The sequence below is a fragment of the Lagenorhynchus albirostris genome, chromosome 3 (genome assembly GCF_949774975.1).
Source record: "Lagenorhynchus albirostris chromosome 3, mLagAlb1.1, whole genome shotgun sequence".
NCBI classification, from domain to species: domain Eukaryota; kingdom Metazoa; phylum Chordata; class Mammalia; order Artiodactyla; family Delphinidae; genus Lagenorhynchus; species Lagenorhynchus albirostris.
The window spans coordinates 125,179,031-125,198,838 of NC_083097.1; the positions used below are offsets into that span (position 1 = coordinate 125,179,031).

The 19,808-nt window shown below is 44.6% G+C and overlaps 1 protein-coding gene and 1 long non-coding RNA gene across 3 annotated transcripts in view; one reads left to right on the top strand and one right to left on the bottom strand.

The window, feature by feature from the left end:
• LOC132517197 (uncharacterized) overlaps positions 1 to 5,950 on the bottom strand; it is a 64,808-nt gene extending 58,858 nt beyond the window's left edge. The window contains exons 1-2 of the long non-coding RNA XR_009539623.1: positions 5,828 to 5,950; positions 1,397 to 1,513 (exon numbers count right to left, since the gene is read on the bottom strand). This is a non-coding gene — a long non-coding RNA (uncharacterized LOC132517197). The remainder of the gene's footprint in view (positions 1 to 1,396; positions 1,514 to 5,827) is intronic.
• The window catches only part of AFAP1L1 (actin filament associated protein 1 like 1), a 71,092-nt gene that overhangs the window by 1,418 nt on the left and 49,866 nt on the right, over positions 1 to 19,808 (top strand). The window lies entirely within an intron of this gene.

The window sequence follows — 19,808 nt, forward strand, 5'->3', positions numbered from 1 at the left end:
TGGAAGGGCAGGCAAAAAATGGAGGGGGGCTTCTGTTTGGCTCTTTGGGGACTGAGGCTGTGATTTGTAAAGCAGTTCTCACCTGTTAACTGACTCCTGGACAAGTCTGCAAAGAGCAGACGCACTCGCCAGGGAGGAAAAAGAAAAGAGAGAAGAGGCACCGCTAATATCTCTCAGTCCCCCATCCCCATTTCCCACATTGTACATTTAAAGCAAAGAGCACTGCCCTTCACCCCATCACACCCCAAAAGTTGCCAAATACCACCCTGTCCCCAGTACAAAATCCCTATAACTAGCCTACCTGGAGCTGCGGAAAACAGACCACCCAGAGCTTTGACAGACCATGAGTGATAATAATTCACTCAGTTTAAAATGCTTAATAACTGATGCCTCACTCAAGAAGGCTGCTTCCAGACCCCTCTTCCTAGGAAGCCAGACTTCCCGGGAATCTATTAGTACTCAGAATGCTCTAGGGCTCTGACCTTCTCCCCTGCTACGGGCTTTCCTAGCCTACTTTCCTTCTCCTTCATAGCCCTTGTCACGATGTGCCATTACTCTAAGAGTTAGTTATCCGACTATGTGTTTAGTGTCGACCTACCCTGCCAGAATGTAAGCTTCCGGAAGGTTGGGAGTGGATCTGAGTGGTCACCCTGCTGACACCAATGCCTGGCACACAGTAGGAGCTCACTAACAGTGGTTCAAGTAGTTCATTAGTAATATGAAACACACTTTATAGTGTATCCCAAGTTGATTAATTGTAATGCTGATTTTTAAAAATACATACCACAAAATCCTCATATCAGAACAATTCTTTGTGACTTGCAAAGGCCTGCGCAAATGCGAGTGAAGTGGATGAGGCACACAGGACCAGGTCATGTGTCTAGATCCTCAGCTGTCTACCCTGAGAAACTACTGCAAACACTGTACGAATTAAAACTATATATGAACTATAATGCAAAATCTGTGTGGGTTTTTAAGATAAAATGTGAGAGACTTCACAGATCATTCCAGTGGAAATTCCTTCTTGTGCCCATATCCCCAGGAGGGTGTGAGCACTCTCTTCTTTTGCCAGGGAAATTTTAAGAAGCACAGGTCTCATTTCAGCCCCATACCGACCACGTGGGGAGTGGGACTGTCATGCCCAGGGAAGGAAACCACACTTCACTATTAATAACAGTAACAACTGAAATCATCAAGGTCTTATCATGAGCCAGGCAACATGCTCAGCTTTTTACATGGCTTCTCTTGGAAAAAGCGATGGGATGGGGCTATGACTAGGTACTGTCATTAATCCCTACCTCACAGGAAAGCAGGCTTGGCAGTGTATTAGTCAGCTAGGGCTGCCATAACAAAATACCACAGACTGGGTGGCTCAAACAACAAATTATATCCTTACAGTTCAGGAAGCTAGAAGTCTAAGATCAAGGTGCCATCTGGGTTGATTTCTGGTGAAGCCTCTCTTCCAGGCTTGTATATGGCTGCCTTCTCACTGTGTCCTCACATGGCCTCTTCCCTGTGCACAGAGAGAGAGAAAAAGAGAGAGAGATCTCTGGTGTCTCTTCCTCTTCTTGGAAGGGCATCAGTCCTGTTAGATTAGGGCCCACCTTTATGACCTCATTTAACCTTAATTACCTCCTTAAAGGCCCTATCTCCAAATGCAGTCACACTGGGGGTTAGGGCTTCAATGTATGGATTGGGGTGGGAGGGTGGGGGACACAATTCAGTCCGTAACAGCAGGATTAGATCACTGACTTTAACTTATACAGTCACTTGCCATGTGAGAGACAGAGCTGGGTTTGAACCAAAGTCCTGATCTTAAGCTTGCTGCTGGCTGCCTCTAGAGTAGGGCTTGGATGCCAAATCTTCCTGCTGCAGGTCCAGGCACCTCCATTACACCACAACTATACTGCTCAGATCTTCAGTAGCAATTACAGCATAGAAGCTCGTCATCAAAGTCAACTGACTTGAGAATGAAAACAAACCTGGGAAGTAGGATTTCTAGTCTAACAGGATATGTGTCTTCCCATGAGTAAAGCAGGATTCATATAGTAACAGACACAGAAACCACTTACATTATAATGAAATTCCTTCCAGCAGGACTTCCCAATTCATGAATATCATTCAAAGAGAATCAGCCATTGGTGAAGATACCACCTTCACTACAGACTAATGATTATGGCCACCACCTTCTACAGGACCAGTAACTTAACTCTTTATCTTCTAATGAGGATAAAATATGGATACTGATGATGTCTACTTCTTGGGGTTGTTATAAATATTAAGTATATGGAAAATACTTCAAATAATGCCTAGCATATGAGAACCAACAATAAATGCTGGCTATTGTAATAATTACAGTCTTTCGTTAATCAGATTCAACATAATAAAATTCTATTGGCCCCAAGCTGGTCTGACTCTGAGGACACTTTTTGAGTCCCTACTCCTTTTTAAGAACTGGGCTAGACAACTTCGTATACAACTCAAAGACAGCGACCATGTCATAATTTCTGTATCCGTGGAGCTCCTTCATGGTGCGTGTCTCTCGGAAATCCATCTCTGACGTGCAATAACTGAACCATTTGATGAGAGTTTCTGAGTGACTGACAAAATATTAATATATAAGGCCAATGTGTCTATTTTCTCTTATTTATTCTATTTATTCCTGCCTGCTGACTATGGTTGTGTCTTTTTGCTTTTGTGAACTTTCTAGTCTTCTCGAGTTCTTTGCTTTAAAGCCTTTGGTCTAAATTTTCTCTAATTTTTAATACACCTTCTTAATGTCCAAGGTTGTATCTGATATGCCTAGCTCATATGAAACAATCAATTTCCCCAAATTTCCTTTCCTTTCTACTTTACAACTAGTTCTTTTTCAACTAGTTGCATTCAACCCAAGATGGGAGTTTCTTCTGCTGAATTATATTCTCTGGGAGATCATATTGTCTCCTGGGCAACTCAAGACATAATCTGAAGCTCTGCTTTTCATTAAGTGATATTTTTATTATTTAAGAGATGCTAGAAGAACCTACTCGTGTCTTGCCTTTGTTGGACCAGCTTTGAAATCTATATTAGGGAAGCCACATCTTCCCTATCTGTGGCTTCCATTGGCCAAGTAGCCCATAGCCATTCCTATGATGAGCTCCCATCCATGACTCATTGCCCAACATCTGTCCCCAAGGCTGTGAATTCCCATACCTCTTCCCTGACATCTGAGTTCATTCTCTACTCCTATCAATTACTGTTCTTCCAAAAGGAACATGCACCCATATTCATGTTTTCCCTACAAACATGTTCCATAAGGTCATCTTTGTCGGCCTGGAGACTCAGTAGAGCTGAGTCATTCAGAGAATGGACAAATTTAGGCTTTGACCACGACTTCCTAGCTGTATGATCTTGTATGAATTGGATAAATTACTTAATTTCTCTGAATGTCAGTTTCATTTCATTTGGAGTGTCATGGGAAAAGGTAATGCATGTAAGGTAGCACTTAGGAAACATTCAGTAGATGATAGATGTTACATTTATCAAATATAATTACTTGGATTTTAGCCACACTCTGCAATGGTTGTATGTATAGGATTTAACCTTACTCTCTTCCCTGAAGAGGCTTCTGCTGGCACTAGACATCACTTCCACTGCCTTGTCCCACACAGGGTTTATTCTGCCTCTCCCTCAACTATCAGTTTCAAACCCCACTTCTCACATGGGTGAGTACCCTGCCGAGTAAGTTCTTCCCTCTCCACTCTCTGCCAAGAGCCTATCATTATTTCATTCTGATCTTTGGTTCGGAAAAACAACCCTGTTTTTGGATACCATTAGCTTCTCATACCCTTCTTACCCTTCTGCAAAAACCTTGCAATTGAACAGAAAAATAAAACCCCACTACCATACACACCAACAGCAGCTTCCTGTTTCTTCCCACACACTTCTTTCCCTCCCTGCAGTCTCACTTCCAGTCACACCCTCTGCTGAAAGCCCACATCTAAGGGTCACAAACGGCTTCCATTTTGTCTAATTTTTCACCCTTCCCAGTCCCATCTTCTGGGCCTCTCTGTAGCTCTGACCCTCTACTCTTTTCTAAATGGATTCTCCTATTTGCAAAGATGGAGAAAGCATGGATTTTGCAATCCGATAAACCTAGGTTAACCACTGCTCCATCCCTCTGCCAGAAGGCTTTTCTGCCTCTCCTTCTCCCACCTCCAATCCCACTGTTATAGGTGCTCATAGCCTCTGGGCTTCTCTTGCCCTAAGGCAAGTGACCCAACTAAGTCTTATTCTGCTAGTCTGAAAAGCAGGAATAATGACACCCAAAATTGGGAGACTGCAATGTGGTAATATTTGCCCAGCACCCAGCACCTGGCCCATGATAAGTGCTTACTAACTGTTATTTCCCATCTTTTCTCTAGCTCACTTTTTCTTCTGTGATGGCTCTTGCCCCTCTCTCCCCACCACCTCAGCCCTCTCTCTAAACTCACACCTGTAGACAACCAAGCCCCATTATGACGTCTACTCTTAATGTCCATTTTCAGCCATGAGTTGAGCTCCACTCTCCTGCACTGGCTCCTGCCTGTGGAAGTTTCCATTTGGAAGTCAACTCAACCTCCAAGTGACCCAATTTTGAACTCATCTTATTCACCACCAAATCAGATCACCCTTCCTGTTTCTCTTTTTCTGTTAACAACACAATCACGTGAGGAGCTGTTGAAGGAAATGGGGCTGTTTGTGAATAAGACTAAATTTGAAGGGGGTACATGAGATCAGTTCTCAAACTAGCTGTCCTGTAGAAGAGGTAATAGAAAGACTCTCCAGAAGGCTATACAAGAGGTTAAACACAGACCAACTGGGGCACAATCTGGGAGAAGCATACAAATGAAAAGAGCTATTCAATGACAGAGTAGGAGGTGCCCAGGAACATAATGAAGCAGAGGCTGAGTGGCCACAGATCAGGAAGCCCCAGAGTGGCTCCTATCACAGTAATAGGGATCACAGTAATATATAAGTTAAAACAACTGTCACTCAATTCAAGAGGTTTCCATAGGCATGACCCTTTTGCAAACTATAGAGAACAGGACTTGTAGGAGTATATACTTCAACCTGAAGCATTCATCTTTTTTTTTTTTTTTTTTTTTTTTTGCGGTACGCGGGCCTCTCACTGTTGTGGCCTCTCCCGTTGCGGAGCACAGGCTCCAGACGCGCCGGCTCAGCGGCCATGGCTCACGGGCCCAGCCGCTCCGCAGCATGTGGGATCTTCCCGGACCGGGGCACGAACCCATGTCCCCTGCATCGGCAGGCGGACTCTCAACCACTACGCCACCAGGGAAGCCCTGAAGCATTCATCTTTTATTCAAATGTGCAATATATCATAGCTTTTAATGGGACTTACGAATTATCTATGCTTGTGGATAGAATTTGGGAAGAAGAGGATGCAATTAAAGACAGTTACTTAAAGCTGTAGATCTGATTGTACTTAACCTTTTTAACGGTTTCTCATTGTTCTTAAGATATAGACTACAGTCCTGGTGGTGGCCCTCAAGGACCCACCCTGCCTGTCACCAACTCACTTTGGGCCCCTGCCCATCTCTTACTATGGGCTCTCCTCACACTGACCTTTGTACCTTCACCAGGTTAACTCCTTCCTGCTCATCCTTAGTGACCTGCTCAAACATTACGTCCTCAAGACAATCTTTCCCTGTCTCCCAAGCTACATCCCCCATTACAGGTAACCCTAGCACTCTGTACGTCTCAATGGTTACCATCTTTGCAGTTATGATTAATTATGGGAATGAATTAGCTGTTAATGTGAGCTCTGTGAGGGCAGGGTCCTTCTTACCTTGTTCACAGTTCTTTTCCTAGCACCCAATGTAGTAATTTGCATGTAGTATATTCGCAAAACATGTCTGTTGAGATGATGAATAAATAAAAGAAAAAATACAAAATTCACAGAGTAGAGCTGGATACGGCCACTTTCAGCTCCAGGATTTTCCACTTCAATGATTCCTATTTTGGGGACAGAAACACAGACTTCGTCATTATTCATTGTTTCCTTTGCTTTCATCCTTTTTGCAATCACACCCCTAATTCTGTGGACTGTTACTGAAAAACGTATTCTGGATGGCTTCTCCTATATCCTGTCATCTCCTACAGGAGCTTCCTGTTTCTACTCTTGCATGTCCAACCTCCCTTAAGGACCACTCTCTATTGTCTAAAGCAGTGGTTCTCGAATCCAGCTGGGCCCAGAATCATCTCCTAGGGAGCCTACTGAAACTATACCCCCAGAGGTCTGATCAGTGGGTCTGGAGTGAGGTTTGGGAATGTGTACTTCTTGCAAAGCTTCAGGTGAGTCTGATATGCTCACTGTTCTAGTGCACTGGTTTATCATAACCCTTGACCTTGCTCAAACACCTTGCTTGATTCCATTACTTGCTCTAGCACTGCCTTTCACACTTTTCAACCAAGTGAAACTCTAGGGTTTGGGTCTGTTACCCAAAGTGTCTTCCAAAAGCTTGAAATGTCTCATTTGATCTAAAGTCAAACAAATTTCTATTATTGTCCATAACATAACTGAACAAACACCCCCCAAAAATCTTTGTGCAGTGGACTTCCAGAGACACACTGTATTTTTCTCGGGGTTTCTTCCCTAACCCCACCCTGCCCTCTGCCACGGACTCCCAGGGTCTGTGAACTCTAGCCTGAGAAGACAAACCTCCAATAAATGTGCCAGCACGCAGGGCCAGCTGGGGAATGGATCTGGACACAGAAGCAGAAATCCCACATCCTAGCGCTGGCTCAGCCACTCACTTCTGCAATATAAGTACATACATTTTTATAAAGCTTTTAAGTTCTAGAAACCTTTTCACATTCATCAGTCGTGTCCATTTCCACGTAGTGTTGATCATGGAGTTCTTCCTTTGGAGCTTGGGCAACCTCTGGTAATCATGCATGCTCTCACTCGGCAGTCGTCCACAGGGGGGTCACTCTGGGCCAGAAGGAACCTGTGTAATAGCAGGGATATTCAAACAGAGGATTGACCACTAAAATCCTTTCTCTGGAACCCTTTCAGCCTTGAGTTTCTCTTCTTTTCTTAACGCTGGCAAAAGCCTTGTGAAGGGGTCAGCTGAGACATTCTCCCCATTGGACAGATGTAAAAACTGAGGTTCAAAAAGATGACTCTGCTATTCCCTCTCCCTGAAAGAGACCACTCAGCATCACCTCCATGAAAACTACCTACCACATCCTCCCTCGACCTTCCCACTGACGTTGGGTTAGCACCACCCTCCTCAGTCTCAGCTTTTAGAAGACTGTATTGTACTAACTTAAATGCCTCCTCTGTGTATATGAACCTGTGCTCTGAGACTGTCTCTACATCTCAGTTCCAGTGTCTAGCACATAGAAGATGTTTAATAATAGCCAACTGAGCGCTCACCATGAGTCAGGCAGTTTACATATGGACATCGAGCCATTTAATTCTCTCAACAATCATGAAGTTGGTGCAGTTTGACTTTCATGTACATAAAATATGCCATTAATTTTACTGGGGGAGAAATGCCATCCAAAAATGTTGCCAGCAGTTGTGAGTGGACAGTGTCTGTACAGAGTACAGCTTTTATTTTCTAAAATCACGGCTAGGGCATGTATATCAATTATAAAGATATAAATACAACTTGGTATTAAAAATTTTGTAGTTTATGGCAAAATCTGGTTCTGTGGTAGACTAATAAGTACAGTTCTTGTGAAGGCATGTTTGTGGCCCATGTCAGTGTGTGAATGCATAGGTAATTTGAAGTTTTGGATACATTTGTGATATTTATCTTCCCTGAGCCCTGCAGTCTCACCACCACCACCTCCCAACAGAATTCGATGGGAATGTTCATCATGACTTTGACATCTGATGCATTTTAAGTTTATTGACTGTAATTTATTTTCAGCACCTACTTTAAAATGTATTGTATATGTATTTTTTAAAATATCGCCATTTTACAGATGAAGAAACTGAGGCTTAGGTCGATTTATTCACTCAGCCCTGCCCACCTCCAAACATAAATTCTTTACCAATGCTTCTCCAGTGGAGAGGGGCATTCCCAGGTCAATTATGTGAAGGACTTGCCAGATAAGCCACAAGGACTTACTAGGTAAAGATTTCAAGGTGGGAAGCATGGGAGGGAAAGGGGATCTAAACAATTCCAGGATAGACACCCTCCATCAATGAATGGTATGGCCAGGCAGCTGGTGTGAGATTTTTGTTTCTTACCCTTTACACTCTTCCCACTGTGGCCCTTGGAGTTTTGGTGTTTAGAATTCAAGAAACACTCATCCTCCTGGAACTGGCAAAGAGCCTGCCCCAGGAGGGCCCAGGCAGGGTTTGTCCTCCATCTAAAATTCCACTTGGGGAATCCCAGCCACACCCCAAGTGGGAGTGGAGAGGCAGAGCCTGCCAGGCCTGATTCTTCTCCCTGCACAGCTGTCAGGCTGCAGAGGGGGCAGAATGTGGCACCACATTGCAGTCATTCCAGCTCTGGGGAATTTACCGACAGCACGTCCCACAGGAGGCAAGCTCAGAGGCTTTTTATAGCCCTCTAAGAACCTAGGAGAAAACTGATATCCTGAGAGGGAGAAGTGGGGCACATGTCTTTTCCAGGCACCATTCCCTCAACCATGTAATCTCAGATGCCCACAATCCAAATCAGGGTAAGGGTCATGGCTAAGTGAGCAGTGTGGAGTGGTGGAAGCATGCTCGCTGTCCGGGGGACGGGGGTTCCAACCAAATCCAGTTCCTTGAATCCCCTCCTTGGGCTTCAATTTCTTCACCTGTCAGGCTGAAGTATTTATTATAGCCCAGGTATCAGCACACCTCAGCTGGTAGACCAAATCCAGTCCACCACGTCTTTTTTAAATAAAGTTTTATTGGCACACAGCCATGGGCATTCATTATGTATTGTCTATGGCTGCTTTCTTGCTATTGAGTGCAACAGAGGCCCCGCCCACATGTGGCCTGAAAAGCCTAAAGTAGCTACTATCTGGTCCTTTACACAAAAAGCTTGCCAACCCCTTGATTAAACTGCAGTGAGTCTGGGAGTGTCTGTGGTGAGAAGGATTCTGAGGGTGTGTCCAGGCTGAGAAATGAAGCACTGCCCTTAGATCATACAAGAGTATATATTCAAGACTAATGTTGGAAAGACCCCAGAATGCCATTTACCAGTGTTTTTCAAACTACTTTTTGCAAACAAAATCTTAAGCAAAGACTTGCTCTGGGGGAAGTGGGAATGAAAATACTGAGTACAGTCCATTCCATCTTCCTACTCCCAAGGCAGCCCCTAAAGAAGCCTCCCAGATCCCAAAGCTCCATCTGAAGAACATTTGAAAACCGCCTATCTAACCTTATGCCTCTCACTTTACAACTGGGAAAACTGAGGCTCAAGCGGCGGTGTCTTGCCTAAGATCACATGATGGACTCCTAGTCAGCTTTCCCCAGAATCACTAACATGGTCATGAGGTGTCAGCAGAGCATGGACATAGATCTGCTGGGGAGAAAACCTGTCTACTGGCCTTGGGGGCCTCAGGGCTGCCATTGGTGTATGATTGGTCTGCCATGCCCTTGTTGACCCAGCAACCCCCAGGGGTTCAGGGCTGGGACATGGCTGACACCTGCCCATGCTTCACAGTGATTTAGTCAAGGCTTGGAGCCTTCTTTTTGAGACCACCAGAATCAAAAGAAAAAAATCAAAATTGAATTGGATCATATTTTAAAAAATATTTCATTGATACCAAGACATATTTTTTAAATCAGAACGTATCTTAAATTTGATATATTAATTTGTTCATTTTTCTGATTTTTTTTCAAAAAGCTATTATTTAGCAGATAAAATATCTTTAAATCAGTGAAATCTTAGAACGGAGAAATTATGATAATTTATACTAGGCTTTCTTTTGAAGATGGAATCAGATTTATTCATTTGTAGAATAAATATTTATTCTTCCTGCCCATTCTTGTTGAAGGGTTTGCAAAGAGCAGATCCAGCTGATATGAAACCAAGGGGGATTTTATTTTAGCTTTACTTGAACCAAGAAGAAAAATGATCTAGGAGTGTGCTGGGAAGCTGGAGGGACCAATCGCATTTCCTCACCTCCAGCCAGCAATCAGCTGTAGCTCTAAGGAGTAACAGAGGGGAAGTGTAGGGTCCCTGCACCTCCAAATCTCCTAGTGAGGCAGAGAAACTAAGACTGTCACCAATTCCTGTGACATGAGGTCATATCTGGCCAGTGTCCATCAAACAGAATAAATAAAGGCCCAGAAGACTCAAGGGACACTTTCTAGCCAGGAACCTCAGAAACACTGGGGGAACAGCATTCCAGGTGGAGAAAATGGCAGAGTAGAAAGAAGAGAGGCACAGAAGCCATGCTCAGGGCACAAAATGGTCAGCATGCTTACAGCCCAGAGAAGCAGGTAGAGGTAAAATGGAGCCTCAAGTAGGGCCTTATCATCCAGGTCCATAACTGAGAGTGTGATTGGTAACTAATAATAGAGGCAGCATAATGTGGGAGCTGAGTGCACTGGCTGCAGTGTCAGGTTGCCAGGGTTTGAATCCCAGCTCTACTTCTTCCACTTAATCCCAAGTCTCAGTTTCTTCAACTAAAAATGGAGATAACAATCTCCTGTCTACTATGGGGAATAATTGGATTTGTGCAAGAAAAGCACTCAGCATGCAGGAAGCATACAATTAAAAAAAAAAAAGTTAATGCTTAAACTACAGGTCTACAAATGATCGCCTTTCTTAAAAAATCAGAATGGATTCCAAGTTCTCTCTCTGATGCTTTCCCTTTCACTTCTTGCCTGCCCATCCTGGGAAGGGATGGAATTACAGAGGGAATGATGATAAACCACAGCGAGTACAGGGAGCATGTGAAGATCTTTCATCATCTGAGTCACAAAGGAAACTGGTGTCTGGGCCCTGGGGAGCTATTGACAAGGTACAAGCAGGAGGGGGTTATGCTGTGTTGCCATTTGGGGGCAATGAAAGCTCACATCAGAGTAGAAAGGGAGAGATTGAAGAGAAGAGACCAGTTAGGAACTACAGCAAATACTGCAGGTGAGCAGCAAATTGTGTAAGATTAACTCACCTTCAAGTTTAAGTTAAGAACAGGGAAACATAAAACTTCACACTCTGTCCATTTTCAAATAGAGTTAAGTGTATAGAATTGTTGATCTAATGGGAGAGCAAAGGAGACATCTGTCTGGGGTTCTTTAAGACTCAAGACATTCTTTCCCAGGACCTTCAACCATCATTTTCTTGATCCCACCCCCAGCCCTAGAGGCAGGAATCACCCTAGGCATCTCCCAAAGCCTGCCCGGGGTGGCTGGGCTCTCTGTGGGCTGCATTCACAGGGACCTGGCCCAGAACATAATCCAAGGTTACCACTGGAAGGCTTTTGCAGGCAAGGCGAAGGAAGGAAGAGAGGGAAGAGGGTGGACCTTCCACCTGGGCAGCAGTCAGGGTGGCCATTCTGAGCCTAACATTTAGCCTCCCATCTAGAATGTCTAGACTAACCTCTGGGTAATGCCTGAATCCCCTGTGATTACTAGCAACAGCAACAACATTAATAGTAATAACCAACCTTTGCAAAAGGTTTCATATGTGCTTGGCACAGAGCTTAACACTTTTCATACATTATCTCCCTTTCTGCTCACCACAACCTTCTGACATGACTGCTCTCCTTACCTCTGCTTCACAGATGAGAAAACTGACGTCACCTGCCTCGGGTCGCTGGGCTAGGGAGGACAAATCCCAGGTGTGATTCTGCATGTTTCTCACCCCAGTCACCCAGTGTCACAGTTACCCACCGACTAACACACCCCCACATTCCTGCCAAGACACCGTCCACCTGGGCTCAGCCCACCCGGCTCTCTTCTTAGTTCAGAATTCTGGAGAGTTCCTATATACAGTGAACCTAATAATATGGTCTTAAGCGGCCACCACTGTTCCAGGACCGCCCTCCAGAGCCCCAGAGAACAAGTCTGCCCCACCTTCCCTCTTCCCCCATCCCCATGAGCCCTTCTGCTCTTGGAGATGGTTGTCATAGACAGGATTAATAGCCCCCTCCTTCATCTGTGGTTGTTCCTCTGAATTCAGGCTGTTAGTTAATCCCTCTGCAGTGCACCTGCTGTGTGCCCATTACGGTACTGGGCACTGGGCAGCGGTGGCAGATATTAAATCAGGCATCATCTCTACTCTCACTGTTCACACTTTAATGGAGGAAGATGAACAAATTGTCTGCTCTGGAGGCTATAACAGGGTGACCTTACCTGTGCAGGAAGGCAGGACTGGCCTCCTGGAGGAAGTGGCCTCTAAACCAATTGTCAAAACATAAGTGGGCACTCTCAGGGGAGTAGGGGAGATTTTAAATAATAATAGTCAATTCTGTATGTGTCAGGAACTGTTCTAAACAGTCCATATAACACCTCACTGGATCTTCATGGCAGCCCTGTAAAGTGTAGGTATTGTTATTATCCCCATTATTCAGATGAGGTGACACAGAGAAGTGAAGTAATTTGCCCAGGGACACACAGCTAATAGGGGATAGTGGTTGGAGAACAAGCCATGCAGAGGAAACACCACAAGCAAAGAGTAATGGGGTAGGGCCTCAGATATTGAAAATAGGTAAGAAATAGTAAAAAAAAAAAAAAAAAAAAAAAGTAATATTTTTTTAAACTCCATTGAACAGAACAAAGATAAATACATACTCTGTTCCCATTAGTGCAGCCTGAGGCCTCTACTGACGATTTTCTGATTCTTGAATCACACTAAGACTTCTGTGGGCTGATTGTCAACCTAATCCTTGCCTTTCTGAATAGGGATGCTGTTCAGTCTCATCTCTTGAATCCTACACAGGTTATTTTTGTTTGACTGGTGGGGAGGGGAGCAGATGGCACATAGATCATTTATCACAATGTACCGATTTACAAAACTTCAGTTTACAGAGTGCTGTCACTTTTCACAGACATTGTAAGATTTGAGTCTCACAACAGGCCTGAGAGGTAGATAGGGCAGTTACCATCACCCCACTTCAATGTTGAGGAAATTGAGGCTCAGAGGCATGAGGCAACTTGCCCAAGGCCACACAGCCAGTAAGTGTGGAGCTGGACCTTGAGCCCAGGGCTTTTGGCTCTAGTTCCTGTGCTTTCTCCTCTACACCAAAACACAGCATACAGTGGGGGCCAGAAAGATGCAAACCTGGCACCTATGACCTCCAGCAAGTTCTTTAGACTCTCTAGGGCTCAGAGTTTCTTGTAAAACTGTGATAAGAAGAGCTCCTACCACGTGGGGTTGTTGCAAAGATTAAATGACGTAATAGGCACAGAGTGTTAGTCATGGAGAATCTTCCCGCAGTGGAATATCATACAGCACAATGAATGAACACAGTGACAGGCAATGCTATGGATAAACCTTAGCAGTATCATGGTAAAGAAAAAAGTCACAAAAGATTACCTATAGCATTATGCCCTTTTAATAAAGTTTAAAGCAACTAAAATTTTGTATGGGTATATCTAGTTGCAGTCTACAAGGGAAAGCAAGGATGTGTTGAATACAGCATTCAGGATGGCAGTTAGGTTGGAGGGGGAAGCAGAAGCATGGGATCATAGTTAGATGTATGATATCATCTGGATTCAGGCTTTTGCTTTGCATGGTAGATTTGTGGATACTTACTACATTAGCAAAAATAACTGATTACATAAATAAATAACTAAATAAAAGTGGAGCATGCATGGACCAATGATGAGTGTCTCATGAAGCAAGGATTAGGATTAACCCAAGTTTTGTCCACATGAAGTCCTAATTTATAAAAAGAAATAAAAGTGTTAGGCCCAGAGCCCAGATTGTAAGAAGTGTTCAATAAATGTTCACTGCCATCCTTGGATATCTTTATTATTATGTGCATTATTCGCAAACCCCTAGCCAGACATCTTCAATGTCTGTCCCAGGCTATTGGTGAGGTGGGTCCTCAAACTCAAACTTCTCAGAAGCAGAAAGCCCAGCCCCATCTAGGCTTCAGACCAGGCACCCATCCTATGAATAGGCACCAGTGGGGAATGGTTGTGAGGGACTCACTGCTGGTTCCATCAAGCTTTGGAGGTAGGGAACCTCTGTTAGAAGAAGGCGGCAAGAAGGAATTATTATGCAGCAACTGGACGTTTAGGCCTTAGACTTAGGTCTAGGTTTGAATCTTGGTTCTGCTTGCCATGTGCCTTTAGACAAACAACTGTGCCTCTCTGAGCCTCATTTGGTTCATGTGTAAAACAGAGGGTGAAGAACAGCAACTACCTCACAGGGCCATTATGAGAATTAAATGAAGCAGTCCATGCAAAATGCTTAGCATAACATCTGGAACATCACTTAAGAGCTCAAAAACACGACCTGCCTTTATCGTTGGGTATCCCAGGCCACTCCTTTTAGTAAAGGAGATGATAGGGACTGCCGCAAATGGAAACAGCTGCCATCTTGTGTGTGAGGCCTGAGCATGTGTGTCACAGTTTTCCACTTCCTCCTGGAACCATTTCCTTTGTGAGCTAAACAGGGAGGAATCTGCACACAAAGGAACAATTCTGGGAGAGCCCAGTCCCACAGCCAAAAGTTATTTCCTCGGAAGTCGGTGGCTTGCCCCACCCCCTCCTGTCTGGAAATGTCTTGATGAGAGGGAGCTACCGCTTCCCTGGCCGCCCAGGGCTGAGAAACAAGGTGTCCAGAACGAGAGGTGTCCTGGTGGATGACAAGACCTGGGCAGAGCTGCTGCTCAAAAGGCCATTAAGATGCAGGGTGTTTTCCTGAGCCTGTCACCCTGGCCTGACTCCCAGGAAGTGAGTCACCCCAAAACATCCCCACAACCTGCTTCCCCACTGACCTGCAACCTCCCTGACATCTTGCCTCCCTGTCTTCCTGAAACGAGTACATCAGAGAATTGTGCTACAGAGGAACGTGTCCATCCCCAGTAAAAATCCCTACGGTTTACAAACTCTTACCCCACCATTCCCCGTTTCCCCTCCCACAAACCTGCACGTGGGGATTCTAAATCCCTTCTTAACAGAAGAGGAAAATGATGCTCAGAGGGGCTGACTTACCCCAGATTCCACACTAGCAAGTAGGAGGAGTCAGAACCCAAACCAGATACTCTCCTACCAAATCCCAAATCTTCCACTCTTCTTTACCACTTCCCTCAGGATTTGGGTTTCTCTCCCAGGGAGTCAAACTATACTATTTTCTTCAGCATGAATGATATTCAGTTTCCTGCATAAGCTGTAATTAACACACACAAAAGCCTTTCAAGGTGACCTCGCCACCCCCTCTGCCTCCCTCACACAGGAGCTATATTTAACTCCTGGAAAGCAGTCAGCACAAGGCAGTGGCTTTGCAGCTGGGTTTCTTTGCTGCTCCTTTTTCATTCTTTTCCAGCCCACATGAACCATGGTCTTCCCTGTATGCTCTGGGACAACAGGAAGTGTTTGTTTTAGTGATCAACAATGCTAGTCCAACCAGTGAGGTCTCCTCCAACGTCCTGCCCACTGTTTGGCCTTCATTTGGACTCAGAGAAGTGCTTGTAAATTCAGAGGAAGGAAGTGAAATATCTCCATGGCCCCAGATGGGTAGATCTGCAGTAACTTGGAAGAGACTGTGGGCAGGGGAAGGAGAGATTTCTGTACCCACGAAGTGAAGGGGCAATTCCACCAGCCTCACCTGTGTGACTGGGGGCCTCTCTGCAGAGTTAACTCAGGGCTTAACATAGATGGAAGCCGCATCCTGAAGGAGCACTGGGAGAGGCATCTCTAAGTAGCCTCAGTAGTCTTCCCATTCTGCACTCCTCAGTTCCCACACCTGTAAGAATTATGGATTTCATTAATAATTAAATTATGTAAATAACACATGTAAATCTCTTAAAGCAAGGTATGACATATAATAGTAAAGGAAGAGTAATGCAAATACCTAATATTTATTCAGTACTTACTATGTGCCAGACACTGTTTAAGGCACATTCTCACGTACTAGGGCCCATTCCCACTGCTGAGGTAGATATGCTCGTAGGTCACCAACGATGTGCATCGGGTGGTTATATACGTGTCCCAAAGGTGCACACCTAGAAAATGGGGAACAAGACTTGAACTCAAGTAGTTCATATATTAATGTTAATTATTATCATTTATTTGTTAGGGTTAAAATCCACCAATTACAAAATACCCATCAGTAAACCAACTGGCAGCCATATTCACACAAGGGATACAAGTTCAACCAAATAGGGTTTGAGGAGCTTAGCCACGTGAGAAATTGGGCTTCTGCTCCCTTTTGTGCCCTGGGGCTTTTTGTTACCTGTGGGGTTTTTTGGTTTTTTTCGAGCATCTTCTTACTATCCTGAGTCACTATGAGGACAGACATGGTTTTAAAATCACATTAACTAGCTGTTAGACTTTATCAAGTCTTCGGAAAACTTTGCTTCAAGAATTCACTCATTCCACAAATACTTAAGCACTTATTCTGTGTCAGCCACCAGAAAACGCTGGCATTATTCCTACCCTCAAGGAGTTAAGGCTCAAGTGGCAGAAACTGACGTTAATCAGAGAAATACATACTTAAATACAGCCATCCTTTGGTATCTGCAGGGAACTGGTTCCAGGACTCTCGCAGCTACCAAAATCCTGGGATGCTCAAGTCCCTCACAGTCAGTCCCATGGGTCCTGCATCCATGGGTTTTGCATCCAGGGAACCGGAGGACCAGTGAAAAGTATAACATTTCACCATGATAAGTACCACAGGGAGAGTGATGCTATGTCAACATAAAATAGAGGGAATGTATGTGGTCAAGAGGACAGGGAAGGTTTCCATGAGGAAGTCATGAGTGAGTAGAGGACTGAAGGGGGCCATTACTGGTTAGCAGAAGGGAATTCTGACAGGAAGAGGGAACAGCATATGCAAAGACCTGGGGTTAAGAGGCTGAGGAACATAGCATAAAGCAGCCTGGAGGGAGGTCTGTCTGGAAGGGCCTGCAGGGTTGGAAGCCACAGAAAAGGCTCCTCTTTCCTTCCTTCCTCCTACCCAACTATTGAGACCACACACTGCTTTCCTTTCCAAGGTGAGTTACCGCCCCAGTGCTATAATAGGTCATACCTCATTAATGTGCTAGCTTGTTTAAATAGTATACTAAAAGTCATCTCTAAAATCATTATCAAAAATTTTTTAAGTAATGCACTGGTTCTTTCTCCAGGTAAGGAGCCCTTATGAGATGGAAACTGGGTTATTTTGCGGTTGGGAAATGAGAAAGGAAATTTGAGTGAACCAAAAGGAAAATTGCATATCCTTCATAAAACCATATTCTGACAACTCTTCCTATTTCCATTTTTAAATCATGCTGGTTGCATTTTCTCTGACTTTGATAACAAAGAAGGATGAGTTATCTTTGTCCTAAAGAGGCTTGTCAAGTAGTGAAATGGGGAAAAGAGAAATTGGTTTCCTCCTACTGCTTTGCATTTAATGAAATTGTAACTTGCGGGCTTCCCTGGTGGCGCAGTGGTTGAGAGTCCACCTGCCGATGCAGGGGACACGGGTTCGTGCTCTGGTCCGGGAAGATCCCACATGCCGCGGAGCGGCTGGGCCCATGAGCCATGGCCGATGAGCCTGTGCTCCGCAATGGGAGAGGCCACAACAGTGAGAGGCCCATGTACCGCAAAAAAAAAAAAAAAAAAAATTGTAACTTGCAAGCTGTTTCCAAGAATTTTTGTGAATTCCAGAGACTAAAAGGTGCCCAGGAATGAGATCACAAGTCAAAGTGCCCACAGGCTAGCTTGGTAGGAGCCCAAACAGGGTTTATTATTTTTGTGGTTTGCTGAAGATGAATTATTCACTTGACTTTTGTCATGGAAATTAGACTTATTACCTTTGAGATCTCGCAATAAATCTGACCTTCCCTGCACTAGAACCCATACTGGCTGTGATGAAGGCCTTTTGCTTAAAGGTTTCACTTAGGCGGCACCAGGGATGCTTTTGCTTAAAGGTTTCACTTAGGCGGCACCAGGGATGCGATCCTGAGAACAAGTGGCAGTGCTTTTTGTCTATGGCTTAAATTTCTGCTCTCTACCACTTCATGTTGATTTCACTTAGGTGGGGAGGGTGGGGGAGCAGAGAGAAAACTGATCTTAGTCTTAAGCTGGGTATTCACCAGGAACAATACGCACAGAGTGGTCTAATCTTAGATATATTTTTAAGTAGGTTTCTAATTTTATTTGGCAAACTTTTTTGCATCCCAGAGAACAACTATCACCCCGCTTGGGTTTCTGTCTATCCCAGTTGGTAAAAGAGTGAAGACTTATAAACAGTGATTAGACCATTTCTTCCTGGTTTTTCCTCACTGGAATTCACTGTACCTCCCTAAGGCTCAACTAAACTAAACAAGATCCGTGAAATGTATTCATGGTTCTAAATAAAATCTAGTCATAACAGGCAGCCCTGTCCTGATGCCCTTATCTGCCCGCAGAGAGCAGAGATGACCTGGACCAGGAGCAAAGGTGGGAGGGAGGTGGGGTAGGAATTGGTGAAGGAGATTTTTCCTGACTGGGGACGGCAGGGACAGGATTCTGGGTTGCATTATTGCCCCTCCAACTGAAAGATGCTGTCCCTCCACGTGGCATGGAGGGGGCCCCTGGGATGGGAGCACTCTGAGGAAGAGGGCCCTACCACCTCCAACCACCATAACCACCTGTGCTCAGTGTCAGGCCCAGGGCTGAGAACAGTCCACGTGGTGGGGCTTATAGAGTCCCACAGTGTCCTCTTGCCCCAGGAACCCCCCTCCCTTGTGCCTAGCACCACACCTGAATCTGCTGGGGGATTACATACAAATGAAGGGAATGCGTTGAGTGCGCTGAGCACCATATGTATCTTTTTATTTCATCTCTCCAGTGACCATGTGCAGCAGCTACTGTTTTACCCCCACTGTTTACAGATGAAGAACTGGACGCTAAGGAAAGTTAAGATATTTCCCCACAGCGGAAAATGGCAGAGCTGGGAGGGGGACCCGGATTGTGCACAGCCTGTGCTCTCAGCCACTCTTCTGTGACTTATCTAAGCATCAAGCCTAGGGTAAATTTAACACTAGATACTCATTTTCAATTAGTTGCGCGACCGTCGCTAAGTCAAATAACCTCTTGAACCCTCACTTTCCACATCTTTAAAATTAGAGGATTGGACTAGGTCATCAAAATACTGTGTTCAACGAATAGATGCTTGTTGGGCATCTACTATGATTGAAACACAGATTAAGACGTGCCCTCGTAAAGTCTGTTACAACAACTATAGCAAATCTGTCGCTAAATACTATCTGGTCAATACTCCGGAGTTTGCATAGTTCTGGGGAATATTAGGAAGCAGCAACAACAATAATACGGCCTCGTTGATGAGTGCTTGCTCCAGGCACAGCACCAAACAGAGTACTTTACAAGCATGACCTTACTTAGTTCTCCCAGCCTAGGAGATTGGGATCCTATTCTCACTTTACAGATGAGAAAACCATGGCTCAGACTTCTCTAATGTGCCCATCTTTGTTTAGCTCGGAAATGGCAGCACAAGAGTTCCAATTCACAGAGGTCTCACCCCAAAGCCCTAATCACTGTGCTCTTCTAAGCAAGACTCCACGTTCCAGCTAGTTGCAATCTTCTGTAGGGGCTCTTATTCCCACCTTGACTCTCAGTTATTTCAGAAGGGGATAGCTAATGATAATTTTTTAAGGAATGAGGGAGGTCTTCCCACATTCTTTATGTTCACAGACATGCCCTCTAGTATGTT